At 47.7% G+C, this 21,506-nt stretch overlaps 1 protein-coding gene across 2 annotated transcripts in view; it reads left to right on the top strand.

Moving 5' to 3' along the window:
* Positions 1-21,506, top strand: part of DLGAP1 (DLG associated protein 1) — a 620,950-nt gene that overhangs the window by 273,412 nt on the left and 326,032 nt on the right. The gene's annotated exons all lie outside the window — the stretch shown is intronic.

Genomic DNA, 21,506 nt, shown 5'->3' with positions numbered 1-21,506 from the left:
AGACACTCTTGGATGGATGAGGCTTCCTCCTAGTGCCTGTGGAGACACTCTGGAAGGGATGAGGCTTTCTCCTAGTGCCTGTGGGGACACTCTGGAAGGGATGAGGCTTTCTCCGAGTACCTGTGGAGACAGTCCTGATGGATGAGGCTCCCTCCTAGTGCCTGTGGAGACAGTCCTGGATGGATGAGGCTTCCTCCTAGTGCCTGGGGAGACAGTCCTGGATGGATGAGGCTCCCTCCTAGTGCCTGGGGAGACACTCTTGGATGGATGAGGCTTCCTCCTAGTGCCTGGGGAGACAGTCCTGGATGGATGAGGCTCCCTCCTAGTGCCTGGGGAGACACTCTTGGATGGATGAGGCTTCCTCCTAGTGCCTGTGGAGACACTCTGGAAGGGATGAGGCTTTCTCCTAGTGCCTGTGGGGACACTCTGGAAGGGATGAGGCTTTCTCCGAGTACCTGTGGAGACAGTCCTGATGGATGAGGCTCCCTCCTAGTGCCTGTGGAGACAGTCCTGGATGGATGAGGCTCCCTCCTAGTGCCTGGGGAGACACTCTGGATGGATGAGGCTTCCTCCTAGTGCCTGGGGAGACAGTCCTGGATGGGTGAGGCTTTCTCCTAGTGCCTGGGGAGACAGTCCTGGATGGATGAGGCTTCCTCCTAGTGCCTGGGGAGACACTCTGGATGGATGAGGCGTCCTCCTAGTGCCTGGGGAGACAGTCCTGGATGGATGAGGCTTCCTCCTAGTGCCTGGGGAGACAGTCCTGATGGATGAGGCTCCCTCCTAGTGCCTGTGGAGACAGTCCTGGATGGATGAGGCTCCCTCCTAGTGCCTGGGGAGACAGTCCTGGATGGATGAGGCTTCCTCCTAGTGCCTGGGGAGACAGTCCTGGATGGATGAGGCTTCCTCCTAGTGCCTGGGGAGACAGTCCTGGATGGATGAGGCTTCCTCCTAGTGCCTGGGGAGACAGTCCTGGATGGATGAGGCTCCCTCCTAGTGCCTGGGGAGACACTCTGGATGGATGAGGCTTCCTCCTAGTGCCTGGGGAGACAGTCCTGGATGGATGAGGCTTCCTCCTAGTGCCTGGGGAGACAGTCCTGGATGGATGAGGCTTCCTCCTAGTGCCTGGGGAGACAGTCCTGGATGGATGATGCTTGCTCCTAGTGCCTGGGGAGACAGTCCTGGATGGATGAGGCTTCCTCCTAGTGCCTGGGGAGACAGTCCTGATGGATGGGGCTCCCTCCTAGTGCCTGTGGAGACAGTCCTGGATGGATGAGGCTCCCTCCTAGTGCCTGGGGAGACACTCTGGATGGATGAGGCTTCCTCCTAGTGCCTGGGGAGACAGTCCTGGATGGATGAGGCTTCCTCCTAGTGCCTGGGGAGACAGTCCTGGATGGATGAGGCTTCCTCCTAGTGCCTGGGGAGACAGTCCTGGATGGATGAGGCTCCCTCCTAGTGCCTGTGGAGACAGTCCTGGATGGATGAGGCTCCCTCCTAGTGCCTGGGGAGACACTCTGGATGGATGAGGCTTTTTCCTAGTGCATGTGGAGACAGTCCTGGATGGATGAGGCTCCCTCCTAGTGCCTGGGGAGACAGTCCTGGATGGATGAGGCTCCCTCCTAGTGCCTGGGGAGACAGTCCTGGATGGATGAGGCTTCCTCCTAGTGCCTGGGGAGACAGTCCTGGATGGATGAGGCTTCCTCCTAGTGCCTGGGGAGACAGTCCTGGATGGATGAGGCGTCCTCCTAGTGCCTGGGGAGACAGTCCTGGATGGATGTGGCTCCCTCCTAGTGCCTGGGGAGACAGTTCTGGATGGATGAGGCTCCCTCCTAGTGCCTGGGGAGACAGTCCTGGGTGGATGAGGCTTCCTCCTAGTGCCTGGGGAGACAGTCCTGGATGGATGAGGCTTCCTCCTAGTCCCTGGGGAGGCGCCCATGGATGGATGTGTCTCCCTCCTAGTGCTTGGGGAGACACTCTGGATGGATGAGGCTTTGTCCTAGTGTCTGGGGAGACAGTCCTGGATGGATGAGGCTTCCTCCTAGTGCCTGGGGAGACAGTCCTGGATGGATGAGGCGTCCTCCTAGTGCCTGGGGAGACAGTCCTGGATGGATGAGGCTTTCTCCTAGTGCCTGGGGAGACAGTCCTGGATGGATGAGGCTTCCTCCTAGTCCCTGGGGAGGCGCCCATGGATGGATGTGTCTCCCTCCTAGTGCCTGGGGAGACACTCTGGATGGATGAGGCTTTGTCCTAGTGCCTGGGGAGACAGTCCTGGATGGATGAGGCTTCCTCCTAGTGCCTGGGGAGACAGTCCTGGATGGATGAGGCTCCCTCCTAGTGCCTGGGGAGACAGTCCTGGATGGATGAGGCTTCCTCCTAGTGCCTGGGGAGACAGTCCTGGATGGATGAGGCTTCCTCCTAGTGCCTGGGGAGGCGCCCATGGATGGATGAGGCTCCCTCCTAGTGCCTGGGGAGACAGTCCTGGATGGATGAGGCTTCCTCCTAGTGCCTGGGGAGGCGCCCATGGATGGATGTGTCTCCCTCCTGGTGCCCGTTGAGACACTCTGGATGGATGAGGCTTCCTCCTAGTCCCTGGGGAGACACTCCTGGATGGATGAGCCTCACTGGTTCCTGTGCGCTCTGCAGCAGAGGCTTGTCTCTGGAGGAAACATATCAGTGGCTGTCCCATCACCCTCTCGTAGCTTGGTAGCATGTGGAGATTCCCTGCTCCATTGCACGTGCAAAGGGTCCTCAGCCAGGAAAAGGATGAGAGAGCGCAAACTGATCTAAATGTATGAGTGCATCACACTTACCTGTAGTAAGCACAAATCATGAGGAGAAATGCCATGAGTGCTAGTAGTATCTGTAATTATATTCTGAATGTATAGCTAATGTAGAGATTTAAGTAGAAGTGGAACTAATACAGAAATGTGTGACACTATATGATTTTATTAGATGTGATTATTCCTGAATTCATGTCGTGTAGCTGCTAAAATGTAAGATGGCATGTGGTAAAACGCAGAATGTGGTAGGCCTCAGGGCCAAAGCTAGAAGGTGTTTCTTTTCACGACATAGATTGCAATAATGTTTTGGTCATTGCATTAATGAGCCATGATTTATAGATGTGTTTACTGATTAATAGAATAAGAGTATTAACATGCTTAATTAATGAAGAAGTTGAATGCTATAATCATTATGAGAAATGCTGTAGGCCTGAAATGTTTTAACATTGATTTACACGTACATGTCTGGGCTGAGAAATGTTGCAAACCTTTTTGGAAGTCTATGAGAGTTGGGTTCTTGGCTGCAGATGTCTGTCTGCAAGGGAAAAGGGGGGATCCAATTATAAATGAATGAATAGAGGTCTGTTCAGTAGACGGCCCAGACATGGAGGAGGGTTCCGGAATGTTTAAGGGGTATCAGCGGGCCGGAGAAGAGTCTGAGAAGCAAGGTCAACTCCAACGTATGAGGCCCAATACAAAGCAGCATGGAAAAAGCCAGAAGCTACACCACGTGAGAGGCGTCTCACGAGGGGCGTCTCAAATGTTGTGGACTGTTTTGTATTAGGGACAGCACCCCTGGGTGGAGTTAGAGCAGATACCTGAGGACCCTTTAGAGAGCGGATGGGTAGGCAGAGAGGGGTCATGACTGGAGAACTATAGGTTTTCACCAAGAGACTTAGAGTGAGTGACTTCCCTTGGGGGTCATTCACTGCTGACACCTTTGTTAGGTTGGGATTTGGTTAAGTAGGGATACCATCTAGAGCAGGGTAGGGACAGCCTAACCTGTGTGTTTTCCTCCAACTCAAATGAAGGAGAGATATGCGTCAATGCTGATAGCTTTATTATTCTTAGAACTTGTGTTAGTAATTTCCGTTGCTCGTCTGAGGGCTTTCAGAGAGCACATGTATGTAATTGGACCTGTGTATCTCGTGAATCTCATTCTGAGATGCCTGTATTTGCAGCTTATCATATCTTTACAATAAACTTTTGAAAGCTAGAAGTTGTTTGTGATCTTTTGGAGCGGGGTCCTTTATTGGGTGAACTAACTTGATAGGAGATGCACTTTCTTCCTCAAAGACAGGCAATAAAGGTTCAGTCGACCAGATCGAGGTTTGGATCAATAGTGATAAGGTATCGATCAAAATCTCGCCCTTCCAGTTGGTAGCTATAGAGGATGGTTGCCTTCTTGAGGACGGTGACCTAGGCCAGGTTAGCTTACCCCAAGGCCCCTAGAAATCGATGATCGGAAGAACCGCCCGCTGAAGAAGATCCGGATGACGTGAGACAGAAAAAGCAGCAGTATCGGTCGAGAGTGAGTATAAAGGGTCATGCGTGTTAGATTGCGGTGTTTTTGTATTGTATCTATGTTGTAATGTCTGGCGGAGTTGAATGTCTGTAGAGTGACTGTGGAACAGGTTGTGAGCGCGCGCAACCGGTGGAAATCTTAAGTTCAAGGAGAGCTTAAGTGGTTCGGGTGTATCGGACACCCAGAGTAATTGTCAAATAGTGTGAAGGGGGTCATGAGGTACCATTGATCACCCGAAAGACCGAGATAGGGGGAACGTAAGAGTGAGTGCGTGAGTAACGGACGCTGGTCGGAGGTTACTGTGTGTGTAAGCAACCTATCAGAGAGACGATAGACATTTCGTCAGTTGTGTTGACAATTACATATAGACTGTGGACGTACAGTCGAGGGAAGTGACCGCTTGGTCGGAAGTAGTCATTTTTCGGTGTATGAATGGGACGCATGCATGACCGGGAGACGAGTTGAGAAAGGAGGGGTGCTGCTGCGAAGCGGAGAAAAGTGACGTCAGGAAGTGTCGCGACGTGATTGGCCGACAGGAGAAAGACCGCGCTGTGATAGGCCAGCTAGCAAAGACGTCAGAAGGTGTCGCGACGTGATTGGCCGACCGGAGAAAGACCGCGCTGCGATAGGCCAAGTTAGCAAAACCGCGACAGGATTGGTGGATCGTCATCAGGAAGTAAACAGAGTAGCGAGGCTGGATATTGTGCGCATAATTATGAAGTGTTTTAAATGGCTGAGAGCGGTGTTTAAAAAAGAGAAGCGGGGATCGTATGAAGGGGAAGAAGCCCCGCCGGAGGGTACGCCAGCTCGTTACATGGCAGTAAATGTTGGGTTGCATACGATCCTTTGGATATCAGAGTGGAGTAAGATTACTGAAGGAAATGAGGAACTGACGTTCCCGAAGTACGGGACGTTCAGATTAGAGGTGTTACATCGATTAAAATCAGTCATGACCTCAATGAGACCCTTGCCTAGACCGACCCAGTTTGAAGCCCTTGATGCATGGATTAGGGCAGCGCATGAAAAGAATATGAACAGACGACAAGAAAGGGTGAAACGATCGGTAAGGGCAGTGCAGGATGCCAGGTGGGATGCGGATGCTAAAAGATGGAGAGTGCATAACATGGAAGTAAATAAACTATACCCGGTGTTAGAGGTGCCCGTAAATAAAAGCCCCCTAGAAGAAGATGATGAGAGCGAAACAGAGGACAGCCTGATAAACAGATTATTGACAGACAGGCCACCCCCGTATAATAGAGCAGGGGGAGAGGTCGAGCATAGTGAAGGAGAAAAGGGGGGCAATGCAGGAGAGCATAGACCGCTTCCCAGTTCAGAGTGGGATCCTGAGGCAAAGAAAGAGCTGTCCCAGCCTAGTCAGGTGCAACAGGTAGTCGGGAGGTTTGTGGTACAAAGAGCGCCGGAAACGGAGTGCGCCACATCCTACGGATTACCAGATGCACTACAGGTACCTGTTACCATAGGTCCTATAATATCGATATATGACCAAGAGAGAGCAAGAGGGGAAGAACGGGTACGGAAGGACAGAGAAAGAGCAGAGACGGCAAGGAGGAACGATACGATCAATTCCCCAAGTCAGATGCCGATACCGAGAGAGTGGAGCACCCCGATGCACACAGCAGGGGACCCAGGAGGGGATCCTGGGGGCCCTAGATGGCCAGTGGATCTGAGGGGATCTGGACGAAAATCCTTTCAAGAGCTAAATGAGTACATGAAGAAGTGGGATGAGGCAGTGGAGGCTCACAAGAGCATCATAGCTGCAGAAGCTGAAAGGGAAAGTCAGGACAGCAGAGCTCGGACTCACTGCGGGGCTGGGGAGAGCAGCCCGGAGTGGGACTGTAGAGAGAGAGATAGTAGGGGAGTCACCCATTGGGCCCGGAGTGGGAATAGAACAGATCTGGAAAACGGGGGCCCCGGGAGTGGAGGGGTGGCGTGCCCAATACTCAGTGAAGGGGAGAGGAGAGCGCAAGAGTACAGAAACAGCTTTAAGTGTCCACACTGTGTGCCCGGCACCAGAGAACAGAATGGGAGTTGTGAGAGGTCGCACCATAGTCCCTGTGATGACGGAAATGAGCGCAGCCCAGGGAATATGGGGAACCAGGAAGGATCGTATCGGATACTGAGCGATACTAGGCAAAGGGAGAGTAGCGACCAGAGGGAAAATAATAGAGAGGCGTACGGTGAAAGGAGAGAAGAAGAAGAGAGTGGGCAGAGAAAGAGTGGGGGTAACAGGCCCGTGTTCCATCACCTTCCAAGATCGGATGGCCGAGCATGGGACCTGGAGAGATGGGAGCAAGGGAGAGCACTCATTAACTCTCCCGAGCCCAAACGTAGAGCTCGAAGTTGGGATGGTAGGGAGACCAGTGAGCCCCCTTCGAAAGACATATTGCGAGCTGAGATAAAAGCTAAGAGACTCGATGTCGCCAGCTTAAGGTCAGACCTGGATGACATGATAGATGGTACCCTGCCTTTAGAAAGAATGGAAATGTATGAGCAAGATGAAATACTGTATATGGCAAAGGACATTACTCGAAAAGCGAGAGCAATTCATGAGAAGTTAGTCGAACTAGCAGGCAAATATATGGTGGACCTGTCAAGAACCAAAGCATTACAGGGTAACCACAGGCTACATTACACAGATCGAGACCTAGATGAGAGGAGAACGATTGGGCTGAAAACGCACATAAGGGAACTGATCACTGGAATAAGGACATGGAGGGCACTAGATAAGTGGGAAGAGAGGTGGTCCAAGAAAGGGACCGGCAGGAGAAGCACGCTTGGTATGACACCAGGGCTGCAGGGAATAGAAGCATACCCTTTGCGTGAAGTCGCAAATGGGAACTATGTGCATGTCCCTTGGAGTAGGGGAGATTTAGCTGCTTTTACCACCTCCTTCCCCAAATTGCGGGAAAACCCAGTGGAGTGGTACAAGCAAGTCGAGAGATTTGTAAAAATCTCAAAGGTCCTATGGATAGATCTGAACACGCTGTTCGACATTGTAGTACCAGGAGATCTGTGGACAGCATGCAAGGTTAGCGCTGAGTGGCCCACAACGGAGCCAGAGAGAGATGCTAAGACTAATGGGCCGTCCGAGATTGTGATGGCAAAATTCGAGAGAGTGATGAATTGGCTGAAGGAGAAAGTGCCAATGCAAGACATAGATTGGGTCAGAATAGACCGAACCAGACAGGAACCCAAAGAGACCGTCCACGAATATTACGAGAGATTGCTGAAGGCGTTTAAACAGTATAGCGGCCTGGATGTAATGGATCCAAAAGACATAGGGCAATTCGTGTCCAAGTTCGTCCTGGGACTGAGACCGGATATTAGTTTAATGATTCAGCAACACTCGATTTGTTGGCAAAGTAAACCCCTAGACGAAATACTGAGATATGCCAGGTACTGCTGTGATGAGATAGACTCCAAGGCTAAGAAACTAAAAGAAAAGTTGATGGTGGTACAGATGCAGGCAGCAGGAAAGGGGGGACAGCAGCAACAGCAGCAAGGAACAGGTACAGGAGGAAAGAAGCAGTACAGTCAGAACAAGGGCAATGAGGAGAGTTCCACCTTTAGACCCAGAATAGACATAGCTGCCTTGAAGAAAACGACTAGGTGCCACCAGTGTAACGAGGTGGGGCATTGGAAACGCGAGTGTCCCTACAATGTAGAGATAGGAGAGCAAGAGATAGAGGAGGAAGAGGTCCAGAGCGCGCCTACAAGAGGGGGGACGCCATACCAGGGAAAGGTGCTAAAAGGGGGGGGGGCTCCTCCCCGAGCCCAGTTCCCGCAACCTCCTCGAGTAGGGACCATGGGTAAGACCTATAGACAGATGCCCCTGTTTGTAGAAGGAGAAGAGTGCTATTATGTGGACCCATTAACCGGACAGAGAGTGGAAAGAGAAGACTGCACCCTCGGGGCAGCCTTGGAGGTGGACCAGAGGGGACCCTATGTTGAAGCAGAAGTAGCAGGGTGCCCCACGACATTTCTGGTGGACACAGGAGCCACTAGATCCACGATCAGATCAGCTGCAGTTCCAGACCTGCCCATGTCTGGAGAGACCATACAAGTGGTAGGGGTCGCAAACAGGAGAATAACCAGCCAATTGACAGAACCGGTGCAGGTGAAAATAGGGAAGTACAGCGATGAGCACCAGTTTGTGGTTTGCGATTCAAGTCCTGTGTGTCTGCTAGGAAGAGACCTGTTGTGTAAATTGAATTGTACTATATACTGTACACCTCAGGGAGTGGAGGTATTGACCAATGATGATGATGCAGACTTCAAAGTTGCAAACTCAAGAATATGCGTGGAGCTGTACCCTACTTTAACAGTAGATGAGCTCCCCTGGGACTTGAGAGAGACAGTGGCACCAGAAGTATGGGATTTCACTGGGGAAGAGATAGGATTGGTCAAAGGGGTGGACCCAGTGAAAATTGTAGTGAAACCGCATGCTGAGTTCCCAAGAACACCCCAATATAAATTGACTCCAGAAACGATTGCAGGCATAAAACCCGTGATCGAGTCCATGATTAAACAGGGAATACTGAAAGAAATCGTGGGTAGTCCATGCAACTCCCCGATTATGGGTCTGCAGAAACCAAATGGGAAATTTCGGATAGTGCAGGACCTTCGAAAGATTAATAACATAGTCGTTTCGTGTTGTCCAGTGGTACCGAATCCATCAGTGATACTGTTTCAGATTCCATTCCAAGCTGAGTGGTTCACTGTGATCGATCTTTGTCAGGCTTTCTTTTCGATCCCTCTGGACGAAGAAAGCCATTTTCTTTTCGCATTTAAGCTGGAAAATCGCGTCCTAACATGGTGTCGTATCCCTCAGGGGTATACAGAGAGCCCATCGATCTTTAACCAGCTTTTGAAGAAAAATCTTGAAAGTCTAGTGCTGCCCCAGAAGTCAGTTCTGGTCCAGTACATAGACGACCTCCTCGTGGCGTCAGAAACAGAAGAAGCTTGCAGGGAGGACTCCATTGCTTTGTTAAATCACCTAGCTGCCAATGGGCACAAGGTGTCCCCGGGAAAGTTGCAGTACTGCCTGACAGAAGTGCAGTACTTGGGACACAGAATAGAGAAAGGCAAACGAAAGGTGTCACCAGACAGGATAGAGGCGATCATGAAAATGAATGCGCCTAAGACACAGAGAGAGGTCAGGATGTTCCTAGGGATGGTGGGTTATTGCCGACAGTGGATCGCGAACTTTTCACTGAAAGCAAAGCCCTTGCAAAAACTGACGCACAAGGAGGTGAGCGATCCGGTACCATGGGACAAAGACTGTTTGATGGCATTCCTACAGCTGCGAGAGGACCTATGTCGTGCTCCGGCATTGGGAATGCCTGATTACAATAAACCATTTTTTCTTTACTGTTGTGAGAGAGAAGGTTGCGCGTTGTCTGTGTTAGTCCAAATCCATGGGAATGCCCGTAGACCAGTTGCTTATTTCTCGGCTACTTTAGACCCAGTAGCCGCAGCGTTGCCCGGATGTCTCAAATCCGTTGCTGCAACGGGTGTCAGCATTGAGAGATGTGAAAATATCGTCATGGGGCACCCGTTAGAGGTGTGCGTGCCCCATTCTGTTGAACTGTTGATGACCAGGACCAAAACACAGCATCTGACCAACAGCAGGCTCACGCGCTATGAGCAAGTTATTCTTGCTGCAGAGAATGTGACCCTCAAGAGATGCTCTGTTTTGAACCCTGCCACCTTGATGCCACTCCCAAATGATATCGAGGATGATGATGAATGTACAGACCATGACTGCCTCGATGTGACTGAACTATGCACCAAACCCAGACCCGACATCGTAGATGAGCCACTGACCGACCCAGATGAAATTTTCTTTGTCGATGGCTCATGTGTAAGAGACGAAGTTGGGCAGTTGAGAGCAGCTTACGCTGTTTGTACAATTACTGGAGTTGTAGAAGCTGGGTGCCTGGAAGGAGTACACTCCGCTCAGGTAGCCGAGATTATTGCCTTGACACGTGCTTGCTTGGCAAGCAAGCAAATTCGAGTCACCATATACACCGACAGCCAATATGGTTATGGGGTGGTTCATGATTACGGGCAGTTATGGTCTCAAAGAGGGTTCATGACCTCTTCAGGCTCTCCCATTCGCAATGGAGAGTTTGTGCGCCTGTTGTTAGAGGCGTTGCAATGCCCAGCAGGTATCGCAGTTGTAAAGTGCACCGCACATACCAGAAATGAGGACTTCGTTTCGAAAGGCAATAGATATGCTGATGAAGTTGCGCGGTATTGCGCAGAACAAGGGTACTCTTTCACAGAGGTGGAAGTGGGTGGAATAAATGTAAGAACTGAATTAGCCATGATATTGGAAACTGTTGATACTTGGGATGAACTGTCAAACATGCAAGAAAATGCTCCTGATTTTGAAAAAGAAACATGGGAAAAGGCAGGATGTGTAATGGGTGAGTCCCATTTTTGGGTCTCAGCAGATGGCAGAGCAGTGTTGCCCAATGAGATGGTGAGTCCAATGGCCAGACTCATACATGGTCCCGTACACTTAGGGAGAGATGCTATGCTGAGAGTGTTTAGACAGACTTGGTACAATCCTAAGTTTAGAATAGCAGCAGAAGCAGTGTGCCAGCGTTGTGTGACCTGTCAGCAGCTGAACGTAGGGAAAAGAACACCAGTTGCACTGAGTCACATAGGAAGGTCTGGAGGTCCATTCAATCGAATGCAGATAGATTTCATTGAAATGCCGAGATGCAACCGCCTCCGCTATGTCCTGGTGGTTGTTTGTGTGTTCTCCAGATGGGTTGAGGCATACCCTACACGTAGGTGCGACACCCTCACAGTGGCCAAGTTACTGCTTAGGGAACTCATTCCGCGCTTCGGGGTGCCGGCCTCTTTGGAATCAGATAGGGGAACACATTTCAACAGCGAGCTTGTGAAGATGATTTGTGCAGCTCTAAATATCGATCAAAAGTTGCATTGTAGTTACCGACCAGAAGCCTCAGGAATTGTGGAGCAGATCAATGGCACGATCAAAGCCCGAATTGCCAAAGTGTGCTCCTCAACGACCCTGAGTTGGCCTGACGCCCTGCCATTGGTCCTCATGAGCCTTCGTAGTACCCCAGACAGAAGAACGGGGTTGTCACCCCATGAGGTGTTAATGGGGAGAGCAATGAGGCTGCCATCTGTCCCAACTACTGCACTGTTAAATATCACAGATGATATGATCCTGGACTATTGTAAGGGGCTGTCTGACGCCATTCGTTCTGTGTCCCTTCAGGTGCAGGCTGCCGAGGTTCCATCGTGCCAGGGCCCGTGCCATGACCTGTATCCTGGGGACTGGGTCCTGGTGAAAAAACATGTGAGAAGAAGCTGCTTGGATGTTCGTTGGCGTGGGCCCTTCCAGATCATCTTGATTGCGAATACGGCTGTGAAGGTGGGAGGCCTGCCCAATTGGATCCACGCGTCACATACGCGAAGGGTTCCAGCACCTCGGGAAGAAACAGCTCCTCTCTCGGATAGACGTCCAGCAGAGGACCGAGAAGCCATAGAGGGGGCTAGCCAAGCTGAAGAGGTGCCAGCGGAAGCAGGGAACGAGTCGGACCAAGCTGAGGACGGTCAGTACAACAGCGAAACAGACGACGCTACAGAAGGAGAAAGTAGCTGGGAGTACGAGTCAGACACTGACAGGTCTGACAGAGAGCGAGAACAGACAAGAAGGAGAAGGAGTAGAAGGGCACGTGGAGAAGCTAATTGGCCGCAAAGAAGGAGTTCTAGCCTGAGGTCAACTCCAGAGGTAACCCTTCCTCCGATATCAGAAGACTCAGACCCGGAAGAAGGTGCTCAGGGCGCTGAAGCACCGGACCGAAGAAGGTCAAGAAGAGTGCGTGTGCCTAACAGAAGATACTCCACACCTGAGTGGACATATCTGGCGACAAATGTCTTTGAAGCAGGAGACAGGGAGGATTCGAGCGGTGGTGGTGTCCAGTTCTGAGCCCATCGTCACCGTGGAAATACGACTGTTGGTACCCGGAGTCGAACAAGAAGGGTCACTAACATTCATGCTCCCCAGACCTCCCCGCCTCAGCAAGTTAAAACATATGTTTCTTTCAGAATTGCAATTCCCCGACTTTGGTACAACGATAACAGCCCATGAAGAGCACAATCTTCGTTTGGAAATACTGAACTTTGCTATCGAAGCTGCAGGTACAAACTTGATAGTAGATTGTTAAAGGACTTTGTAAATAAAGCGAGCAGAAACAAAGAAGATTACCTAGCGCCCAGGAAGCAGAGAATATTAGGGAACTTCCCTTGAGTTGATGGAGAAGGGCTAGGGTTGTCTTTATTGAACTGTTAAAGGACTTTTGCGAAAAAGGTTGTCAGCTTCCAGTTGTGTGGATTCTAAAGACAAAAGGATTAAAAAGAGACTGTAAAGGAACGAGAGGAAAAGAACTTTTTGCTAAGATAAGAGAGAGCTATATTGTCTGACGAAATGGAAGCCGGCACCCAGAACCGCAGAGCTAAATGTATAATAGGTACACTAATAGTAGGAGTGATAATATTAATAGCTTTAGTGGTAACAATTTCTTATGTAAAGGGACATGAGGAAGAGGGGAAGGTAACTGATGTGAAATCTGTAGAAACGCTTACACCCACTGTTGCTGGTGAGAAAAGGGAAAACACTCAAAAGAAAGCGTTATTAGCTGCAGAAGCCCGCAGGTTACACGTAGATGAGTCCCAAGGAGACTTTAGGTCAAATGCTTATGCTAAACTCTTATATGAATACGTGGATGCCATGGAGGTTAAGGACTGTTACGTCTGCATGCAGTTGCCGGCGTCTGTAGATGAAGGCATTAGATATCATCACCTCCCGCTGACATATGGCATTACATGTAGCTTATTGCTTAGTATATTTTATGAGAGAGATAGTTTTGAATACTATTTCTCCAACTATGATTCAGTGTTGCCAGAAGTCCCAAATTATAAGCAGATGAACAAATGGGACTACTGGAAGAGTGAAGACAGATTGGCCAAGTTCTTCATTCCTTGGATTACCTTAGATACTTCACATGCCCGTAGAAATAACCTGACATGCAAGGTGTCAGAAGTCGAGAAGAAGTTCATAGGGCAGGTGGATGATCGTTACAGGAGACAAAAGATTTTGAAAAAATCAGGACAATGGAAAACAGATTGGACCGAGGAAGAGAAGGCACACAAGAGAAAGGGTAGTAGTGGTCCAATAGCTTTAGATAAGACGCAGAGAGGAAAGCTATGTCTTCACCGAGCCAAAACGTATTATGAAAATGTATACGTGGGAGAAGTCGACTGTGAACATGCTTTCAATATAGAGTACTATACTAAAGATTTCCTGAAGGGAATGCAAGTGATTCCAAATGTGTATTTTGTATGTGGAAGAAATGCCTACGTGAGACTACCTGACAACTGGTATGGATCATGTTACCTAGCAATTGTCTTCCCCAAAATATATCATGCACAAGACTTAGTGATCATTGAGGGCAAGACATCATCGAGGGGAAGGAGAGATATAGGAGATGCAGAAATGGTTGGAGATGTCTTTGGAGCTATGTTCCCTCTTTTGGGAGTAATCCTTAATGATGTTAAAATTAGACGACTGGCAACAGTCGTCGACAGGTTGTCTGCCAGCACTGCTCAGTCCTTAATGCTGGTAGAAGGAGAGATGCAATCGATAAGGGCTATGGTTCTTCAGAACCGTCTTGCGTTAGATGTCCTACTAGCAAAAGAGGGCGGAGTCTGTAAGGCTTTGAAGGTCCAGGAATGTTGTACTTACATTCCAGACAATTCAAAGCCCCTTGAGAAAGTTATTAGGAACATAACTAATATTCACAAGGAGATCGAAGACTTGAGTAGAGAAAATGTCTGGGAAAAGGTGGGCCACGGAATGAGTGAAGTTGGAGGGTGGATCTCCACCTTAGGCAAAAGCATTGTGTGGTATATACTAAAACCTATCATCATAATATTGATCTGCGGGATCATATTGTGGGGATTGGTGAGGGTATTCAAATGGTACAGAGCAAGAAGGTCAGAAAGAGCCCAAAGAGAGCAGCTGCAGAGATTGGCTGCCATACAAGATAATCAGTACAGGAGTCTGAGGGCTCTGGAAGCGCAGAGACAAATTATGCCAGCAATAACTGCAGTTTAAATGTTAGTGATGACCCCGAGAGGTCATCAAAGGGGGGAACTGAGAGAGCGCAAACTGATCTAAATGTATGAGTGCATCACACTTACCTGTAGTAAGCACAAATCATGAGGAGAAATGCCATGAGTGCTAGTAGTATCTGTAATTATATTCTGAATGTATAGCTAATGTAGAGATTTAAGTAGAAGTGGAACTAATACAGAAATGTGTGACACTATATGATTTTATTAGATGTGATTATTCCTGAATTCATGTCGTGTAGCTGCTAAAATGTAAGATGGCATGTGGTAAAACGCAGAATGTGGTAGGCCTCAGGGCCAAAGCTAGAAGGTGTTTCTTTTCACGACATAGATTGCAATAATGTTTTGGTCATTGCATTAATGAGCCATGATTTATAGATGTGTTTACTGATTAATAGAATAAGAGTATTAACATGCTTAATTAATGAAGAAGTTGAATGCTATAATCATTATGAGAAATGCTGTAGGCCTGAAATGTTTTAACATTGATTTACACGTACATGTCTGGGCTGAGAAATGTTGCAAACCTTTTTGGAAGTCTATGAGAGTTGGGTTCTTGGCTGCAGATGTCTGTCTGCAAGGGAAAAGGGGGGATCCAATTATAAATGAATGAATAGAGGTCTGTTCAGTAGACGGCCCAGACATGGAGGAGGGTTCCGGAATGTTTAAGGGGTATCAGCGGGCCGGAGAAGAGTCTGAGAAGCAAGGTCAACTCCAACGTATGAGGCCCAATACAAAGCAGCATGGAAAAAGCCAGAAGCTACACCACGTGAGAGGCGTCTCACGAGGGGCGTCTCAAATGTTGTGGACTGTTTTGTATTAGGGACAGCACCCCTGGGTGGAGTTAGAGCAGATACCTGAGGACCCTTTAGAGAGCGGATGGGTAGGCAGAGAGGGGTCATGACTGGAGAACTATAGGTTTTCACCAAGAGACTTAGAGTGAGTGACTTCCCTTGGGGGTCATTCACTGCTGACACCTTTGTTAGGTTGGGATTTGGTTAAGTAGGGATACCATCTAGAGCAGGGTAGGGACAGCCTAACCTGTGTGTTTTCCTCCAACTCAAATGAAGGAGAGATATGCGTCAATGCTGATAGCTTTATTATTCTTAGAACTTGTGTTAGTAATTTCCGTTGCTCGTCTGAGGGCTTTCAGAGAGCACATGTATGTAATTGGACCTGTGTATCTCGTGAATCTCATTCTGAGATGCCTGTATTTGCAGCTTATCATATCTTTACAATAAACTTTTGAAAGCTAGAAGTTGTTTGTGATCTTTTGGAGCGGGGTCCTTTATTGGGTGAACTAACTTGATAGGAGAGGCACTTTCTTCCTCAAAGACAGGCAATAAAGGTTCAGTCGACCAGATCGAGGTTTGGATCAATAGTGATAAGGTATCGATCAAAATCTCGCCCTTCCAAGGACATGGGAGGCCTTGGTCATGCCAAGAGATTTATTTAAAGGAACTTTCTGGTCTCATCTGATACCATGCGTGACAACCACTAACGGAGTGTGGGGGGTGTCTAGATTGATAATGTTATATTTTAATGACAACGTACCTTCGTGCTTGGTTTCATTCTGTACACTAGAATACTCGCTGGTATATTTTTCGTTGCTCATCTGATTACACTGATGCCCACTGGCATGACTCTAGACAGCGCAAGAAACCCAACATTGGTGTCAGTATAAGAAGGATAATGGCTAGTAAGCCTGTGCAAAATGGCGGCACCATCAGCATACCAGGAAACCCAATAGTTCTGTCCAAACTGAGTGTTTACACTTAGCACAGAACACGAATTAGCTTCCGCCCGGAACATGCCAGGGCCTTCAGGCATGGCAGCGCCAGCGGATGTTATCATGCTATATAAATCCTCTAAATGTCTAAGCATATTAATCATCCCGGAGGAGCAGATGGCACCACGGGGTCCACCGAGACATGACTGAGTCAGGCGCAGGAGGGCGGGGGAGGGTTGTGTGGGAGAGAGCCGCGTTCGAGTGTGCACGCGGCAATGATCGATTTTCAGCTCGAGGGCTGGATGCATTCCGCAGGGTTGAGGCTGTGAGAGCGTTGCGTCACATGAGATGCACAGAGGGCCTGCCTGCCCCCCACGCCACGGTCCCTGCTGCGAAGATGGCGTGTTGGAAATAGCCGTTATATAACACAAGCTTACTCTCTTTGTCCCTACGGGTTACTGCAATGCAGTCTCATTTTTGTGGTGCCTCGGAATCCCCCCTCCACCAACGAGTCCTCGAAGCACAGTTCGGTGTACAATACTCTCTTGGATGTGCATTTTTTGGTGCATTTTTTTTTATAGCTCAAACTCGACCTGAAGGTAATTGGAACGCTTTACATGAGCACCAGTAATGTTACATAAGGACACATTCGTTTTTGTAGGCACGGGAGAGTAAGGATTTCCCCAGAATAACAGCATATTAAGAGCACGCTGAGGCTCTAACCTGGTTCCCCAGCTGCAGGGTCGACAGCTCTGGCCATTACGCCAGAAAGAAGGTTGGTTGCAGTGCTCTAAAGACACTTCTATGAGGAAATTGATTGCTTGCTGTAGATGCTCTAGATATCACATATTTACTGTGAGAGAACAATACAATCGAAAACAATTATTAGATATTATTCCATATTAATTCTTAAGGGTTTTGTCAAATGACAACCAGGCCCGGACGGGCATCAAGGAGCTTCACAAAAGACCTTACTCAGTGCTTGAAATGGAAAAATATAAGTGCATGTACTCTGTTCCAGAGTGCCTGCTTGTTTCTAAAAAGTGCTGGTACTCTCAATTAAAAGTATTACACTTCTCTTGAGAAGTGCCGGTACTCTCCCTTTCAAATTAGAAAAGTCCCGGTACTCAGTACCGGACAGTACCGGCCCGTTTAAAGCAGTGACCTTACTTAAATATACCATTAGCTGGAGCTGGGCACCAACCACTATCCAGAAACGATAATCACTGTGGCTGTGATCATTATAACAGTGTTTAATTTGCACAAAAAAGTGCCAGTGCTGTGGCCAGGAGGGCACTGCAGCTAGCACCACACACTGCTCCTGCCATGCTGCCAATGATAGTAACAATACAACTACTAACCATCACGCTCCTACAAGTGTGACAATTCAAACTATTTCAGGCCCCCAAAGCCATATGAACTGTCATTTTTAAAGTACATTGAATTAATAATTACCTGTTTTTATGGTCCTCTTGCAATTGGCCACACACCGCCACCTTGTGGCAGACTGTTTCAAGCGCCGGTGTTCACAATTAAGTTTGGGTGCAGAGCACCGGAAATCACCGGATCAAGTTAAGTACTGCACTACACTAGCCCGATGGTGGAGGAAGTACAGCTGGTGGATTCTACTCCGTATTTAGAGTACCCACAGACACTGGAGGATTGTATGCTCCCTCCAAATTTTAAACGAGGACCTAAATAACAGGTGCAAGCACTCAAATTAACGAAGATTAGATTAGAAGGACAAAATACTGAGCTGGCCTTGTCGGGATTCCAACTGATAGCCTGCAGATAATGTTAGAAGTCGGATGCACTAAGCCATCTTTCCAGCATGGAGGGATAAGGAATAGGGAACCTTTGCAGCACACATTTTAGCTTATAAATCATTTTACTAGTATCACTGAGATTTAAACAAAGACATCTTGCCTACAATAACCCTTTAAAAACACATGGAGCAATTTAGTTTTGTACTATGTTCATTATTAAACTGCTTGCTCCATTTCCTTTGACAAACACAACAAAATTAAGGGAACCCCCCTGTTTTAATGCACCTATGGAAAGCTGATGCAGCACTACCTCAAATCGGCATGTGTGCAAGGGGTCCGGTATAATTGCATGGATGCGTATGTGACCCGTGGAGGATTGCTATCAGGGTGCACCCGGAGAACTTACGTATGAAGTATCATTTAGAGTTACATGTGGTAGTGAGGATTAAGGATGCAGCGCAGCGGTTTACCTTGTACTTATAACCTCACCTGTTTGTACTTGTATTTTATTATGGTATTTTTTTAAATCCAAGCTTGGCTGCATGAGGCAGCAGACTCCTATACCTATACCGTTTAGTAAGGTTATGCGAATGACCATTGGGAATTTTACTATCACGTAAAAGGCATCACAGAACATCATTTTAGTCACCATTTCTGTTGAGGGTATACTCCTAAGTCAACCTAGATAGATTGAAATGGTTTGCTACACTTGCTCGCCATACTATATATTGTACATATATTTAGACATAATATGTGGTAACTTTTATGGTTTGCGAAAAGAGACCAAATCTGAAGGGGGCTGGCATAAATATTTGAAATACGTCTGTGTAATAGCACCATAGCTGCTATGGAGTGGAGACTTTTGAGCGTGGTGCGCTTTTGGAGGCCCAGTTGACTATCAAAGAGACGGCTTTAAATGGAAACTTGAATTGGTGTGCAGTGGCATATAATGGAGCAGAAACTTTCAGTAGGAGTAAACTTGTTGCTTTTTTTGGAAGTCAGAAAGAATTCCAAGAGTGCTCCTTGACATCTATGCAAGTCGTAGCTATCCTTTAGTACTTAAACGTGCAACTATTAAACCTGCCTGTTATAGGAGTAAATGTACAGAACATATTTATAGTGTGGAATTACCTACAAAAAGGTATGGTGAGCACTCACAGATGTTTTGGTGAAACCACCAAGAAATATCCATGAACCCAAGCTGACTGAATGTCCATGTGAGCAGATTCCATTTATGAGGCCTTTAGCCTATCATTCCCGCTTCCGTAAATCGTGATGGCACTGGTAAGTGCTGTTGTTTGTGCACCTACATAAATAACTCTCTGAATCACACCCTGTCCGTGTGGATAGGGTTTAAGCCCACTTCAGATTCTTTATGGGTTAAGCCACTTGAAAAAAAGTCTGAAAGGGGTTATTACAAGTTCAGTCATTGAGCCATAGAATGGATGTCCGGTCCAAAGAAACCGAACAACGTCGTAGGAGGTTCCCTACGACCACACACGGACGCACTGTGCAGTAAAGGGGAGTTTAAAGTGCCTGAGGAGAGAAGACAAAATCTAAAGAGGTTGTACTGCTATCCTCTGTACCAAAGAACCATCATCGACATAAGCGGTAGGGCTTTGGTATCTTAGCTTTTAATTCATAACTAGTCCGCAACTGTGTTTTTGAGTGTCTGGTTAGTTACTTGGCTTGTCTGGTTAGTCACTCAGGCTTCCTTGTCGACTAAAAATTGTCTGTGACTTCTTGCAACTCTAGCTAAAAATAAAATACAAGTGCAAGTAGAGGATCTGGAGATCCCCCGGATATCCAGATCTTTTTTGGGAGGAAGATTCCTCTATTGCACCCTATTTGAATGCTATATTAGCTACCAAAACCTGGATAGCTTTCTTGTTTAGACTGAACTAAATTAGGGCCCGATGTAGGTAAATCTAATCTACCGACTCTAGAATACCGAATTTTACCGATTCTGTATTCTAGATTCGGTAAATCAGATGTAGGTAAAAAATCGGTAATTTTTACCGAATCTGTATGATTCGGTAATTACCGAATCGGTATTTACAGATTCGGTAATTGCCATTGATTCCTATGGGCCTTGAGGCCCATAGGAATCAATGTCAATTACCGAATCGGTAAATACCGATTCGGTAAAATTACCGATTTTGCAAGGGGGACAGGGTGTCACTTTGACACCCTGTTGCACCCCTGATTCAGTCTTGTGTGCCATGTGACACACATACATGCCCTAAGGGCATGTCTGTGTGCCACATGGCACAGGTGTACATGCACAGATGTGCATGTACACAGGTATTCGTTATTTACCACCAAACAGTATTTGGTGGTAAATAACGAATCGGTAATGGCCTGTGGCACTGTTTAAAGTGCCACCTACATCTGGATTTACCGAATCGGTAAATTTACCAATTCTGTATTTTACCGAATCGGTAAATTTACCGAATCGGTAAAATTAAAGGACCTACATGTCAAAACCCAAATACCGGTCGGTAACGGGCGAAATCGGCCGTTACCGACCGGAATTTGGTGACCTACATCTGGCCCTTAGTCTTCTGTACCTACATTTCTCAAACTACAGCTCGTTGTTAACTGAGCATGCGCATCTTTTAATGGCAGTTGGTAGGGATAGTAAACTAGTGAGTACTTGGCTGAGAGACTTAAGCACTTGCGGCTGACGGTCGCGAGTTCGTCTCCCAGCAAGGCCAACTCAGCCTTTGTAGACCGATACGTTTGCAGTACTTAGAAAACTTAACGTAGACAAGCTATTGACATTATTTAAAAGCATACATGACTCCAATATATTTTCTAAAAGGTTAGAGGCACAATTGCAAATGTTTAAAAAACATGGTAGTTGCTTGTCAAGTGGGCACCTCTTTTGCTGCTCTTTTTCCTCATGCCCAAAAAAACACTTCAGTTATGCAGCATGCAAAGATTGTGCACTTCAGACCGTCTGGGTTTTTTTTTTAATTGACAAGGAAAATTATGTCCTTGTCTGCCTCATTTTACAAAACGCTGTGGTCTGTACCGCGCACTGAAAGACACTTCAGCGCAGTGCAACTGAACAGACAGAAAGCAAAGCCACTTAATCATAGTAAACTGTCATGTCTGTTTATTTTTCAAACCTCCCTGGGTAGCAGTTATCCTGCTCTCCCACCTGTCAATTAGATTCTAGCTAATTAGGAGGCCAAGGAGGGGTGACACTTTTTGTACATTACTTGTAAGCGAACAAGGCACTTGGAGGCGAGGCACAGTGTAGAAGAGGACGGTGAGGAGAGGGAGCCAGGCAGTCAGTTTCGCGAGCAACCCCACAATGCATTGCTGTAAGTGGATGTCCACGGTGAATAGCCCTGGAGCGACTCTGCACGGAGGGTGTACCATTACACTCAGTAAATAGGGGAGCGCAGAGTTTTTATAACGCAGACTCCGCGGAGTGGTGTACCATTACACTCGGTAAATAGTGGAGCGCAGAGTTTTTATAACGCAGACTCCACGGAGAGGTG

The sequence above is a fragment of the Lissotriton helveticus genome, chromosome 4_1 (assembly GCF_964261635.1).
Source record: "Lissotriton helveticus chromosome 4_1, aLisHel1.1, whole genome shotgun sequence".
Lineage (NCBI taxonomy): Eukaryota > Metazoa > Chordata > Amphibia > Caudata > Salamandridae > Lissotriton > Lissotriton helveticus.
The sequence above is the reverse complement of the archived record's forward strand: the minus strand, read 5'-3'. Positions and strand labels throughout refer to the sequence as shown.